Source organism: Magnolia sinica, chromosome 4 (assembly GCF_029962835.1).
Source record: "Magnolia sinica isolate HGM2019 chromosome 4, MsV1, whole genome shotgun sequence".
NCBI lineage: Eukaryota > Viridiplantae > Streptophyta > Magnoliopsida > Magnoliales > Magnoliaceae > Magnolia > Magnolia sinica.
In genome coordinates this window covers 14,895,808-14,910,994 of record NC_080576.1, presented here as the reverse complement: position 1 = coordinate 14,910,994, position 15,187 = coordinate 14,895,808, and the positions used below count along the sequence as shown (strand labels likewise).

The following is a 15,187-nucleotide window of genomic DNA, read 5'->3' as shown; positions in this document are numbered from 1 at the left end:
TCATTCAGGCAGTCATTGCAGAGCTGCCTATTGCTTTAAAAGCCACCAAATCCGAAAAATCGAAGGACAATAATACAAACGAAGTTTCCACTTTTGAACTTGAAACATTTCGGATCAGGTTCTCAGAAGATGATTTCCCGCAAGTCATTTTAAATTTCTGCCGCTTCTACTCACCTTTTCGGCAAACCAACTCACCAAATCTCGACTTGGGTAAGAAAAAGACCCTGTTGGACTGCTTACACACAATCATTTCGGGTGAGTTTGAGTCTAAAGAAGAGGAAACCAGGACAACTCGACCTGAAATAGCAAAGACAGGTTACCCAACAGCTAAAGAGATGGTTCGAGTAGGAATCCAGTTTGAACCAGAAGGGGCTGAGAACATAGCTGGGATCCTTTTCAAGAACGGTGTTCTTCGGTTACCAGCTCTGGTTTTGAATGAGCAGACGGAAATGGCTTTACGGAATTTGATGGTTCTAGAAGCTTCTTACAAGGAAAATCCGGTATTTGATTACATCCGATTCTTGAACGGGATGGTGGAAAGCGGAGATGATGTGGCAGTGTTGAGAACAGCAGGGGTTTTGCAGGTGAATTTTGCAAAAGACGAGAATGTGGCAAAATTTATAAAGTCATTGGACGACTTTCACTTCATTCATGCAGGCTATGTTCTTCCCATCCAAAAGGCTTTGGAGGATTTGCAATCTCATTACGATGAGAGCATTAAAGAAAATGAAGGGTTAGTGAACCGTTTCGATGACACCACTGAGAAGAAGGAAGGGCACATGAACCATTTGGCTGATAACAATATTGAGAAGGAAGGGCAAATATAAGAAACATTTGGAGCGAGAAAATTAAGAAGGAAGGGAATGTGAACTGTTTGGACAAGAACATTAAGAAGGAAGAAGGGCATGCAAACCATTTGGCTAAGAACATTGAGAAGAAGAAGGCATGTGAACTGTTTTGATGAGAACATTGAGAAGAAAGAAGGGCATGTGAACAATTTGGCTGAGGATATTGAGATGAAGGAAGGGCATATGAACCATTTGGCTGAAAACATTGTGAAGGACATGTGAATCATTTGTCTGTCTCTACCATTGCACTTATTTCGATTGGGTTGCTTCTGCGCCTTGGATTTGTGTTGCAGAAATGACTAATCGAGCACCATTGTTGTTTTTACATCTATATCTATGTACAAGTCCTGGGCCAAAACACAAGTCCCATGTTAGCTTCCAAGTCTATGTAAATAAATTAATCAATGTACACTTCTCATCAATTGTCCATCAAACATTTCCTTGCAAGTGGAGGTTTCGCATTTATAGTACATGTACTGCACATGGAAGAAAAGAAGGCAAAGAGAGGAAAGATCATCATTCATAGGAAAGTGTGCACTATAGCTTGACCATCCATATTCATAAGGAGTGCCTATAGCTAACCAAGCACCTTTGTATGGAAAACATGGATGATATCCACGCCATCCATTGTGTGCTGCCTCATGTTCACCGTGAAGAATTAAAAACCCATGTAGAAAACACTGCGAGGAAGAGGTGGGATTAGATACCCATATTAGCTGTGTATGGTGCTCACCGTGGTTAGGTGGACCATAACACATCAATTTAGAGGTTGTAAGCAGATTTTACACTGTTTCCTACAGTGAGACACACCTAAGCTTTAGATCAGTGTGATATTAGGGAGTAATGCCTAAATAGGGTTGCACACCTAATAAACGAGCATGGATCTCATCATCATGAAATTGCTCATCTACATCAGCGAATAACCACACTCTTATCTGACTGCGTGTAGTCTAGTGCTTTCAAGAAGCGTGCAAGCTACTCGTAAAAGAAGATACATGGTTCTCCATATTATTTTATAACATAAAATAATAGCCTTTTTATCTTTTGTGGGAGAAATTTGAACCATATAACGGTGATACTATATTTTTTAGCTTCTAAAATATCCTCAACTTCATTTAAATTAACTTCCTATACCCTTTGCATTTTAAAAATTATCCAAGGTAAGAAAAATAATTATGGGTATAAAATTGCACCCCAAGTACCCTCCTTATATATAGATAATATAAATATCATACATAACAGGAGCAGCTTTTTGTACATTTCTGTTCTCACAGAGTTTCTATGGGGTTGATAACCTTTGAATATTGGAGGGATAGGGGAAGTCATATTAAATGAAGTTAGGGATAACTTTGGAAACTAAAAAATGTAGTTGTTGATATGTATGATCAAGATAACTATTATATGCCACTGTTGGACAATTTTACCCTTTCAATTAATTTAAAAATAGATGCAGGTTTCAGTTTCTCCAAGAGCACCCACTTTCCACCCTTGTGTTTATAATTCATTAATAAATAGCATTAAGTGATGAAATCATAAGTCCAAGGACCCACCTGAAAGCATAAAGCAACCTGAAGGAAGTGCAAAACCATAACACATTTGGCAATGTTAGCAAGAAAAGAATAAATAGAATTGGAAATGGGGAAACATAAGAAATGGAAAGACAGGAAGAAATACAAATCTACGTGAAAAAATAAAAGGATGGAAAGAAAGAAAAGAAAAGAAAAGGTATGATCCTTTATATTTAAAGTTTAATTTATGTTTACTAATTTGTTGCACCACTCTCAAGACAGATATCTTATTCGCCCTATTAGGAACCACGTTCCTTTTATCATAATGTTAGAAGGTCTCATACATGAATGCCCATGCAGAATGCAAGCAGCCTTTCGGACATATACTTCATGTTTGTCATTTTTCTGATGCTTTTCCGTAATTTTTGTCTTAAAAAATTCAACTGGTATAATCCAATACGGTCCATACACCTCTTGATACTGATATCCAAAACCATGGTGCAGAAAGATTTAATCAGCTCGCACACAAAAATTGAATTTATTTATCCAAAATATGGCATTAGTTTATCCTTTTGCATAGTCATCATCCCACAGAACCATGTACTCTAAATACAAATTATAATAAATTGAATTATGGTACTGATGCACATTCCGCAGGCGCCCTAACCTGGTTGCACCAGACTAGCTTTTTTTCTTCTTTTTTTTAAAACCGAATACTAGCAGTTATCAAATACAATCAGATCATCTGGCAAATACTTAAAATCACCATCCAGCTTTCCAGACGTGCCAACATCCAACTTTTTTTTACAAATTTCAATGATATAACGATGCAATTTTGTTAAGAAGGTGCCAGATGCGTACACAAACTACAACCCAAACAACAAAGAACAATTTAAATCCTTAACGGACAATGCAAGAGGCCCACTCTACAACAAGGAGCTGGGTATGTTATGCAAGATAACAAGCAACATGTGCGTGGCATCCAAGCTGTCCAAAATGAGGGCCTCACCATGAAGATCACTCAGCATAAAAATTAATCTAACTCAAAATGACAATCAGCCTTGTATGTACATGTGTACACTATATATATATATATATATCATCATCATCATGCAAATGTTTGATGACTAGTTCCTTTTTTTTTTTAAATGAACTTTCTTTATTTGGAACCTTCGCTGTACAAGTTTTTCGGGCAGGGTCACAACAGGATGGCCCACCCCTATCATATAACTCCTAACTTCACTAACTATTCCCATGATCCTAGAAACAAACCATAAGAAAAACCACGTGGATCTGCTAGAAAACACCTCCCCTGACCATCTCCCCTTACCCTATGGGAACCGCAGGTAGCCGTCTCCCCCCCTCCATTTTCAAGGAGCAAGTGGAGGCAAGCACTAAAAATGTGGTGGCGAGCTTCCCAGGATCGCTCTCTTTATTGCTCCTTTCTGACATTCCCCAGCCCAACCTTATCCAACCTCTGATAAGCCATTGAAAGTTATGGCCTCCTAAGAATCACTTCCCAATTTTGCCAATGAGTCACCCACCCCCATCGGCCTTCTTGACGGTATGCTTTACTATTACAATAGCCTTTTGGAGCAATTGCGGGCAAGCGCTCCATTACCACAGCTTCCAAGAGTTGTCAAGCCCTTTAGCCGCCATGTCTACTATACCTTTAGAGTCACTCTCTATGTGCTATTCTTCGGAAGCCCTAGTTCAAGCAAAAAGAGAGGCCATCGAATATAGATCGCACCTCAGCTCGGGTATTAGTCCCCATGCCATAGCTAGCCGAGAAGGCCAAGATGAAGTTTTCATAGTTATCCCTTATGAGTCCGCCACCACCAAAAAGGCCCAACTTCCCTCAGGAGAAGCCATCCACATTAAGCTTGACCCATCCGACCTCTGGTTTAGTCCATCTCTCCACCACAATGTTAACACGTTGAGGTGCCAAGCCTTCTATCCTCAAGGCTTGCATGAAAATCTAATGAGAGGGCAATACTGAGGGCGAAAAGGGAAGGCTTGCTCCAATCTTTCGCAACCAAAAGCAAATGTGATCGATAATTCTCTCATGTTTCATATAGATCCTATTCAACCTACTCTCATTTCACTCCTTCCACACTTCCCAAAATAGAAGGCATGGGAGAACACCCAATGGAAGAGAGAGAGCAGACGAAGCCTTGGACCAGAATGAACTACTCTCCCAGCCACACCTTAATTGAATTGTTTATTTGTTCTATCTTATATTGTGCTACATATAAATCATGCATGTTGGGTTCACTCACTAGCCTTGCCAACTAATGTTGTGCATTGACAATCGTACAAGGACGAACGGAATACGAAAATTGAATCCAGTGCTAGAGAATGAGACTAGGTTGGTGAATGAAATTTAGGACCAATGATTGTATCCAGCAGAAGATGAACTTGCTCCAGTGGATGGATGATTTGTTTATGCAACTGATTAATAGAAGATTTAGTTTCCATTCATTGTAATTATTGATGATTAAATTAAGACCGGATTGTTTATGACTGTGATTTTATTGAACAATATTGAGATGTTGTTGAATAAAGTCTCAAATGGGTGGATATGGTTTGATTTTGGGTTTTATTTATGTGGTTGTGAGTACGATGGAATCATGAGTATCTGTGAAGACATGTGATTGTGTGGATGTGTGGATGTTAATGTGGAGATTTATGCCTCTTAATAACTGTTTGATTATTGGAATTATGTGCACTTGGTGTATGAGTCATGGACCATAACTCGGGTCTGAGGTGCATACTCTGTATTCAAATTGCTGGGCGTGATAGTACACGTTAGACATGTATATCAAGATGTAAACCAAACATTCTCCTGCCTCATTCATCAATGAAAAATTAACCAAAGTTTATTTGATTGGACTGTTTACACTTGACCTATCACAACCAAATTCAGCGGATAGAATGCCACCAAGTGTCAGCACACTCGTTCGAAGGGAAAAAATAGTAACAGAATGTAACAAAGAGATCAAGAGGATCTCGAGTACTGCATCTCTACTAAAGATGTGTCTTTCTCTAAGAATGCCAGAATACCCAAAGATGTATACACGACTAAAATTCTAAAGGCGATCATCTTCCCAGTGACATGTGACAAGGAAGCATAGGCTACACATACATATAGCATCCAAAGATCTTGTGTAACTCAGCACAATATGAGGGCAGTGATACTCGGTGACACATGGATCAATTTAATTGACCATATGCAACTGTAGGCATCTAAGCGGTGCACTAAGAAGAAAAAATCTTCTTAAAATAAAAACACGACCATACATAATAACGTAATAATTGGTTAACCTCATCTTAAAATATAATCGTGACAAGCCAAAGCTGCTAACTGATCAGAATATCGATCTTCAAAGCCAATGGATCATATATAAGGCCACCAATTAGCCTAGGTCTATACAAGTAGCACAGAACAAATAGCTACATGCCTTTGCCAATCTAATAAAACAAATATATTTTCAGCTCAATATTGCTAATCAATCTTTCATCCCACCTGAATGCCTATTTGATCTTATCTCAGCCTAGTTAAGCCTCTCTACATTTGTCCGAAGTCATGTTATAGCAACTCTAGATCAATTAGCATAGCTTAGTTTAGTTTTCCACTTCTGTCAAGCATATCGCTACATTAAGTCGGATTTAGCTAGCTTAATTAATAAGTTATCTAGAACGTACTCCAAATCTCTAACTTCTTAGTGATTTTCTTGGTCATGTTCTCCATGATTGTCTCATGTTCACTCCCCAAGTATAGGGTTGTGATGTAGTAATAAACTCGGTAAGACCGAGGTCGAATCCACAGGGACTGATACCTGTACATTATCTGAAACCAAGTAGAACTAGAACTAGACTAAGATGTGATTTAAACCAAATAGAATTTAAGAAATAATTGTGAAAGAATTATCTAAGACTTTAAGGAATTCAGAGAAAGGGAACTAGGGATTCAGAGGATCCACTTATAGAGATCAGGGAGATCGTATGCCAGTATCACAAATTATGGAAATTTACTGAACTGCCATTGATATAGGTTTCAAGAGATGAAAGGTGTATGAATTAGAATGGATTTCATCACCAAACCATGCCCAGGAGACAAAGCAAACAACAGAATTAATCTAATTATCAATCAATCAACATGCCATGAAGATCAGGAAGGTACTGTCATCCTACCATGCCCATGGGACAATGATGAATAACAGGGCTTCCTGATGTCATAAACATCAAAAAGACATAGAAACATGCTCAAAGCCATCGCAGACCTATTGTAATTTTAGTCACAACAGACCATTAAAAACTGAAAACATTCCCTCACAATCAACCCAATACCAAATCCATTCAGTTTAAAATAGAATTAAAGGCATAAAATTCTTCCCATCACGCTACAAGCTTCACCCCTTAGCCCTAGCTAAGGGGTTTAGCCACACATGAATGGGCTAAAATAAACAAATAAACAAAAGAAAATGAAGAAAATCAATAAAAGGAAAAGAAAAAGGAAACAAAAGAATTTCCCTGTTTTCTCCTTCAATCATCCAAGCCTGCTCCTGAGATCACGTGCATCCTCCCCAGCCATTGAAAAACTCCAAGCCGTGCTCACGTCCTCAGCCTTCCCTGCTCCTGTTCCAGCAGCTGATGCAGCAGACCGTCCTTCTTCTTTTTTTCACAACCAAAACCGGCTCCTCCCCCACACGCTCCAGCGGTGTCTTCTCACGCTCCAGCAGCCAACCTCCTCACGTCCCTCCAAAAAAACTTCCCTGCATCAGCCACCGATCTCTCTCTACCTTATAGGCAGCCAAACCTATCCCCTGAAGGCGTGCTGAAGGGGGCTCTTTTCTCCCCGTCTTCGATCAGGAATCTCCGCAAAAACAATCGGTGCGGAAACTCCATTTACGCAGCAAGACAATATTGCTGATTTGCGTTAGCTGCAGGACCCATGATTTGAGTCTAAGGAGAAATCCACCCCGTCCATTAGATGAGGCTAGAAATTATGGTCGAGAATATATATTTTTGGTCCTCTGCTAATGCGGCATACTGCATATTTTATCCGCCATCCATCTTGCGTTTGAAGTATTGAAATCCGATCATCGCTATCTCTTGGACTTTTGTCACCTAGGTCTTGCTCAGATGGACCGAGGGATTCTAATGGATGGTCCGGATTGGACCTTTGAGTTCAGATGGTGGCCCACAAGGATCAACCGGCGCCCCTGTTTCATGCCAGAAGAAACGGAAGTTTCCGTCTTTTGATTGAGAGTCGGTGGGGCCCATGAACACTATCATAAAGTAAATCCACTCCGTTCATAAGATTCGTGACAAAATTTTGATAAGAGGGATGGATTTTGGATCAGATTCGGCGTGGGCCCATGGAAGAAATCAGCTGCAATAGTTGTAGGGCAGTCCATTTGTGACCATTGAAACCAACAAGTGTGCATGCATGAGTGCATAAAGTCAACATGGGTTTGGCTAAATCGAGCCCCTCTGCATGATGGACGGCTCGGATTGAGCATTTGGACCATGATGATGGCCCACTGAGATCATTCTCAGTCTCTGTTTCATGACAGAAACGGAGTTCACGTAAACAGAGTCTGTGTTGCCATGCACTCTTAGTGCAAAAAGTGTAGTATATACACTGTATAATGATAATGAGAAATCCACACCATTCATCTTGTTCTCCATTTCATTTGAACCGTGGGGGCCAAAGTTAAAGCGTATATGGACAGCGGGTGGGCCCCAAATCAGGATTTTATGGACTGATCTGTTAGTTCAGCCACTTTCACGAGGATCCAATGGCTGAAATTTGACGTGTACGGTTAGTTTTTGGTCCTCGAGCCATGTATAAAGTTTTGAGCTGATCGGATGGCGAGAACCCCGTGATCTTGCATTTTTCACCAATTTCGGACCTCTTTAATGTGAATGGCCTGCTTTCCTCGGATCCTTGATGCATAATTCCATCGATCTTCGTCTCCTGGAGTCCGTCCCTTGCTCTGATGACTTCGGAGTGTCAAATTCATGCTTTTGATACTATTTTTCAGTCCACGCTCCTGATCCCACCTTGCAACAGAAACATGATTAAAATGAGATATTAAATGGTACCATGTTCATAAATCTAGGTAACAACTGGGTCTGATATGCAATATTTGACCCTCAACACAACCCCTAACCAGCATTTTGCTAGTCCCGAGCAAAGTATGCGAAAAATAAATTGAGAATTACAGGATAATTTCTACAACTCAAGGAATTTATGGAAAATAGTTCAGATACTCGAATTCTAAGATTCATGAATGTTGGCATTACTTTTTCCTGAAATCAAGCTCACGGTAAACTTCATAATCAAGTTCAAAATATTAGTCCATCAATTAGAACAATTCTAAACATTAAACTCCATGGATGCATAGTCTAATCTTGAAACATTAAAATTCACTTCTCTATTTAAGGATATCATTGGTAACCAATAGGAGAATTCACGATAACCAGAACTTGTCTCACACATTATCTTTTTATTCTTTTAATTTTTGACTTTTCCATTGAAAGTAATGTCAAGAAGGGGAATCAAATCCTTACCTATAGGGAGCAAACCTAAGGTAAAGACTGTACACCCAACTTGTTCACATATCATTCATGGGGAATTAAATCTACACCTATAGGGAGCAAACCTATGGTGTAGACCATTCGCCTAATCCTTTCAATTTTCCAAGTTGGTTCCTTTCATGTTTAGTGATTACTAAGTTAATCCTTTAATATCGAACTGAAACCTTAATATGCAAGCGAGATGTGTCCTGCGAATTTATGACTCAATCAATGTTTACAAATTCTAATAATGGATTAACAATTCAAACTTAGCTCTGAAATTTGATAGATGACTGAATCCAAGAGTCATAAAGTACCAACATCACGCATCTTGTAGTTCTAAATCCAAGATGGCCGTTAAAATCGCTTCGAATTCATATGAAATTCTAGAAAAATTTTTAAAAATTTTCACTTTCACAATCTCTGCTCATGACTAGGAACATACTGATTAGGAAGCCTAATCTCCCACCCCCAACCTAAAATCTACATTGTCCTCAATGTAAAAGAAATAAGCATGCAATGCACATGGGACAAAATGAGTAAATGAGAAGTAATGGGAAGATAGTACCTGGATGATGCATAGAGAGACACTTTTCAAGAGATCACAGCCTGGGCACCGATCAGCACGAGAGAAAAGGCAACAAAAATGACACAAAATAAAATCCTACCTATACCACTTTCGTAGGTGCTCTCGATTGCATTTAGCGTATGCAACAAGCCTTTAAACCCCTAGGTTACCCCTAGTGGACGAGTTGTAGTCTCGTGAGGGTTTGCAGCAATGTTACCCACAAACATTGAACTAATTATCGAAATGGAATAAAGAGCTGGGTTGCCTCCCAGGAGCGCTAAGTTTACTGTCTTCAGCCAGACAAATAAGACAACTACTCTAGTCCTAAGAAAACAGGAAACCTACCTATACCTCCATCAGACTAGGAGATCAATCCTGATAAACAGGATCAGTCAGAGGCATGGACATGTCCTCTGAATCAAATTTCTCGACAAATGGTTTCAATCGATGGCCATTGACTTTAAACTCCTTGCCATTGTCGGGATCTCTTATCTCAACGGCCCCATGAGGAAAAACAGTGACAACCATGTAAGGGCCGGTCCAACGAGATCGAAGCTTACCCGGAAAGAGATGTAATCGAGAATTGTACAAAAGGACCTTCTGACCAGGCGTGAATGATTTCCGCAAAATGTGTTGATCATGAAATGCTTTCATCTTGTCCTTGTAAATTCTCGAATTATCGTACGCATCTTTCCGGATTTCTTCAAGTTCATTCAATTGAAGTTTGCGTAGCGAGCCAGCGTTGTCCAGATTGAAATTAAGATTTTTGATCGCCCAGTACGCTTTATGTTCCAACTCCACAGGCAAGTGACAAGCTTTCCCGTAGACAAGTCTAAAGGGAGACATTCCAATAGGAGTTTTAAATGCAGTACGGTATGCCCATAAGGCATCGGTCAGTCGGATTGACCAATCCTTACGATCAGGGTTAACCGTTTTCTCCAAAATGTGTTTAATCTCCCTATTGGAAATCTCAGCTTGTCCACTTGTCTGTGGATGGTATGGGGTGCTCACCTTATGAGAGATACCGTATTTCTTCATTAAGCTCTCGAATGGTCTATTACAAAAGTGTGAGCCCCCATCACTAATGATGGCTCGAGGCGTTCCAAATCGAGAAAGGATGTTCTCTTTCAGGAATTTAATGACCGTGCGATGGTCATTCTTTCGACACGGGATCGCTTCAACCCATTTAGTGACATAATCCACAGCGAGCAAAATATACAGATTTCCAAACGATTGGGGGAATGGTCCCATGAAATCGATACCCCAACAATCAAATGCTTCAATGATAAGGATGGGATTCAAAGGCATCATATTTCGACGGGACAATGCTCCCAATTTCTGACAACGCTCACAAGCTTTGCAAAACTCATGAGTGTCCCTGAATATAGTGGGCCAGTAAAAGCCACACTGCAGAATCTTGGCCGTGGTCTTTTTAGCAGAAAAGTGGCCACCACAGGCCTCTGAATGATAGAAGGAGATGACACTCTGATGGTCATCGTCTGGTACACATCTCCTTAGGATTTGGTCTGGGCAATATTTAAATAAATAAGGATCGTCCCAGAAAAAGTTGCGCACCTCGGTGAAGAATTTCTTCTTATCTTGCGCAGTCCAATGTGTTAGTATAGAACCTGTGATAAGAAAATTAGCAATATTAGCGAACCAAGGTGAATGGGAGACTCTAAACAATTGTTCCTCAGGGAACATGTCATTGATATGGGTTGTCTCAAGGGAATCGAGGTATTAAGGCGAGAAAGGTGATCGGCCACTACGTTCTCTACTCCATTTTTATCTTTAATTTCCAAATCAAATTCTTGGAGTAGAAGGATCCATCGTATCAAACTGGGCTTAGAATCATTCTTAGAAAGAAGATACTTAAGTGCCGCATGATCTATGTAGATAATGATCTTAGATCCGATCAAGTAGGACCTAAATTTGTCCAAGGCGAACACTACAGCTAAGAGTTCCTTTTCCGTAGTCGAGTAGTTCACCCGGGCAGGATTTAGAGTTCTACTCGCGTAATGAATGACGTAGGGTTTCTTATCTTTTCTCGGGCTAAGACCGCCCCAAGAGCATAATCGAAGCGTCGCACATAAGCTCAAAAGGGAGGCTCCGTCGGGTGGCCGCATGATGGGTGCGGTGGTTAACGTGCCCTTAAGCTTGGTGAAAGCTTCCCGGCTCAGTCCACTCGTACGGAGCATCCTTTTGAAGAAGATTACATAAAGGACGAGAGAGAAGACTAAAGTCCTTTATGAATCGCCTGTAAAATCCTGCGTGTCTTAAAAAGGATCGCACGTCTCTGATGTTCTTGGGTGGAGGTAGATTAGAAATAAGATCTATTTTTGCCTTATCTACCTCGATTCCTTTGGACGAGATGATATGCCCAAGGACAATTCCCTTCTGAACCATGAAATGGCACTTCTCCCAATTGAGTACCAAGTTCTTCTCTTCACATCTTTTCAGCACACATTTAAGACTTTCCAAGCACTTGCTGAAAGATGGACTGTAAACAGAGAAATCGTCCATGAAGACCTCTAAATATTGCCCCACCATATCAGAAAAAATACTAAGCATACATCACTGAAAAGTGGCAGGGGCATTACATAGTCCGAATGGCATCCTTCGATAGGCAAAGGTGCCGTAGGGACATGTAAATGTGGTCTTTTCCTGGTCTTCAGGGGCTATCTCTATTTGGTTGTAGCCCGAATACCCGTCAAGAAAACTATAATAGGAATGACCAGCTAACCTTTCCAGGATCTGATCAATGAATGGTAAGGGAAAGTGGTCTTTCCTCGTGACGGTATTCAACTTCCTGTAGTCAATGCACATTCTCCAACCAGTAGTGACTCTAGTTGGCACGAGTTCATTATTAGCATTGGCTACGATGGTGATTCCAGACTTCTTAGGGACCACTTGAGTTGGACTCACCCATTGACTATCAGATATAGGGTATATAATACCCACGTCCAATAGTTTAAGAACCTCGGCTTTAACCACTTCCTTCATGTTTGGATTTAGTCTACGTTGTGGTTGCCGAGCGGTTTTTGCATTATCCTCAAGATATATGCGGTGAGTACAAATCGAGGGATCGATTCCCTTGAGGTCCGCTATTGTCTATCATAGGGCTCCTTTATGCTCAATGAGAGTAGATATAAGCATACTCTCCTGTTCTTTCTCCAGGTGGGCAGAGATCACCACCGGGTATGTCTCATCTTGACCTAAATAGGCATATTTCAAATCAGAGGGCAAAGGTTTTAGGTCAAGCTTCGGCGGCTTGAGGTTAGACGGTAGAGGCACTACATCAGTTTGTGGTAATTCTTCAAATTGTGGCCTCCATCGGTTAACTTCAAGTACCGGTGCAGTATCAAGCAAGGCGCACGTCTCCCTAATCATGTCATCATCAAAATCATGGGAGTGGGCCAGGCACGTCTCTAGATGGTCGGAGGATAAGGTCAGAGGTGTCGTATCTTCCACGAAAGAGTCAATCATGTTAATGTCGTGGAAATCGTCATCATCCTCTGAGTTGCTGCCGTTATTGAAAAAAATGTTTGACTCCAATGTCAAATTTCCAAAAGACATAGTCATGATACCATTCCTACAATTGATAATTGCATTTGACGTGGCAAGGAATGGGCGACCAAGAATGATGGGAATCTGAGTGCTCATGTTATTGATGGGTTCAGTGTCCAGGATGATAAAGTCTACAGGGTAGTAAAATCTATCAACTTGGACCAACACATCCTCAATTATCCCTCTTGGTACACGAACAGAGCGATCAGCAAGTTGTAGTGTGGTTAGGGTGGGTTTTAATTCACCCAAACCTAACTGTTTGTATACCGAGTAGGGAATCAAATTGACGCTCGCTCCTAAGTTAAGAAGTGCGTGATCAATTCGATGGTTCCCGATTACACATGATATGGTTGGGCTACCGGGATCCTTGAATTTCTGCGGCACGTCTTGCTTCAGGATGGCACTCACTTTCTCAGTCAAGAAGATTTTCTTTTGAATAATTTTCCGTCGCTTGGTCGTGCATAAGTCTTTTAGGAATTTGGCATATGAAGGTATCTGTTTAACGACATCAAGTAGAGGAATGTTGACTTTCACCTGTTTCAACACCTCTAGGATATCCTGAGAGTTAGAGAGAGGTTTTGGTGAAACCAACCGTTGGGGGAATGGAGCAACTGGCTTCTCTAGAAGTTCCGGTTCCACTTTTTGTGGGGCATCAGTGGATCCATCATTGTTGTCCTCTTCTGGTTCTTGAGGCTTTTCGGGCCTAACCGGAAGAGTTTTATCAATAATCTTCCCACTCCTAAGAGTGGTGATGGATTTAGCATGCCCCATCTGATTTGAAGAGCTGGGATCATTATTCTCGTACTGCGGTTTAGGATTGGGGATAGGTTGTGCAGGAAGCATCCCCTTTTCTATAACCGTCATACGAGAATCTATCTTTTGCATAAAATCTGTAATTCCATGCATTGCCTGAGCCTGCTCTTGTATGGGATTTTGAACCGGTTCCTCTTGAGGTTTCACTTGATTTGGATTTTGATTGAAGAAACCTGGAGGAGTCGCCGTTTGTCCATTTCTCCAACTAAAGTTTGGATGATTTTTCCAGCCAGGATTGTATGTGTGGAGTTAGGTCCAGGAAAAGGTCTTTGATAATTATTTACGGCATTGGCTTGTTCATTCAACACTCCTCGAAAGGCGGGTATTGTAGGACAGTTTTCGATTGTGTGAATGTTGCAATCACAGATGCCGCAAACAATTTCATTGACCTTATCCTTCTTTCCTTCCATGGCCTCAACTTTCCTTATGAGCGTAGTCACTTTACACTTGAGATCATCCTCTTCTTTCAAGAGATATAATCCACCTTTTTCCTTTAATTGAGTTGGCCTAGACGTGGTGTTCGACTTTGGGTAATAGTCCCAAGATGGTGTTTTTTCAACCAAACTATCGAGGTAGTCCCATACCTCGTCGATATCTTTATTAATGAACTCTCCATTACACATTGTCTCGACCATTTGGCGCATGGAAGATGTCACTCCATCATAGAAAAAATTTGTAATGCGCCACGTTTCAAATCCGTGTTGTGGGCATGAACTGACCAAATCTTTGAACCTTTCCCAACATTGAAAGAATGTTTCATCTTCCTTTTGGGCAAAGTTCATGATCGCTTTTCTGAGGGTAATCGTTTTATGATGTGGGAAGAATTTTTTTATGAATTCCCTCTGCATGTCGGTCCATGTGCCAATGGATCTAGGACGCAGTGAATGTAACCACGTCTTAGCTTTCTCTTTTAAGGAAAAAGGAAAGAGTTTCAGCTAATTGTATCCTCAGATACATTAGGAAAACATAATGTAGCTATAATTTCATCGAACTCTTTCAAATGCAAATATGGACTCTCCGATTCAAGTCCATGGAATTTGGGAAGGAGTTGGATAACTCTGGCTTGATGTCCATTTGTCCTGTATTTTCGGGAAAAATCATGCATGAGGGCGTACTCACTCCGCCGGTTGTAAAAATCTCGTAAAGTACGAGGCGGGGTGCTGTTGCACCTCATTTTCATCCTGGGTATCCTCCACCCGGGTGGAAGTAGAGGAGGTTGGTCTTCACCATAACCTCAGTTAACTCCGGGGATTTCGAGCGGTGTCTAATCCTGCGATGGATAGTCAACCCTCAACTAA

At 40.8% G+C, this 15,187-nt stretch overlaps 1 non-coding gene across 1 annotated transcript; it reads left to right on the top strand.

Annotated features, from left to right (window-relative positions):
• Positions 1–14,582: 14,582 nt before the first annotated feature.
• On the top strand, positions 14,583–14,689 carry LOC131244949 (small nucleolar RNA R71). Its single transcript, XR_009170716.1, has one exon. It is a non-coding gene; the product is annotated as a small nucleolar RNA R71 (small nucleolar RNA).
• Positions 14,690–15,187: the final 498 nt, after the last annotated feature.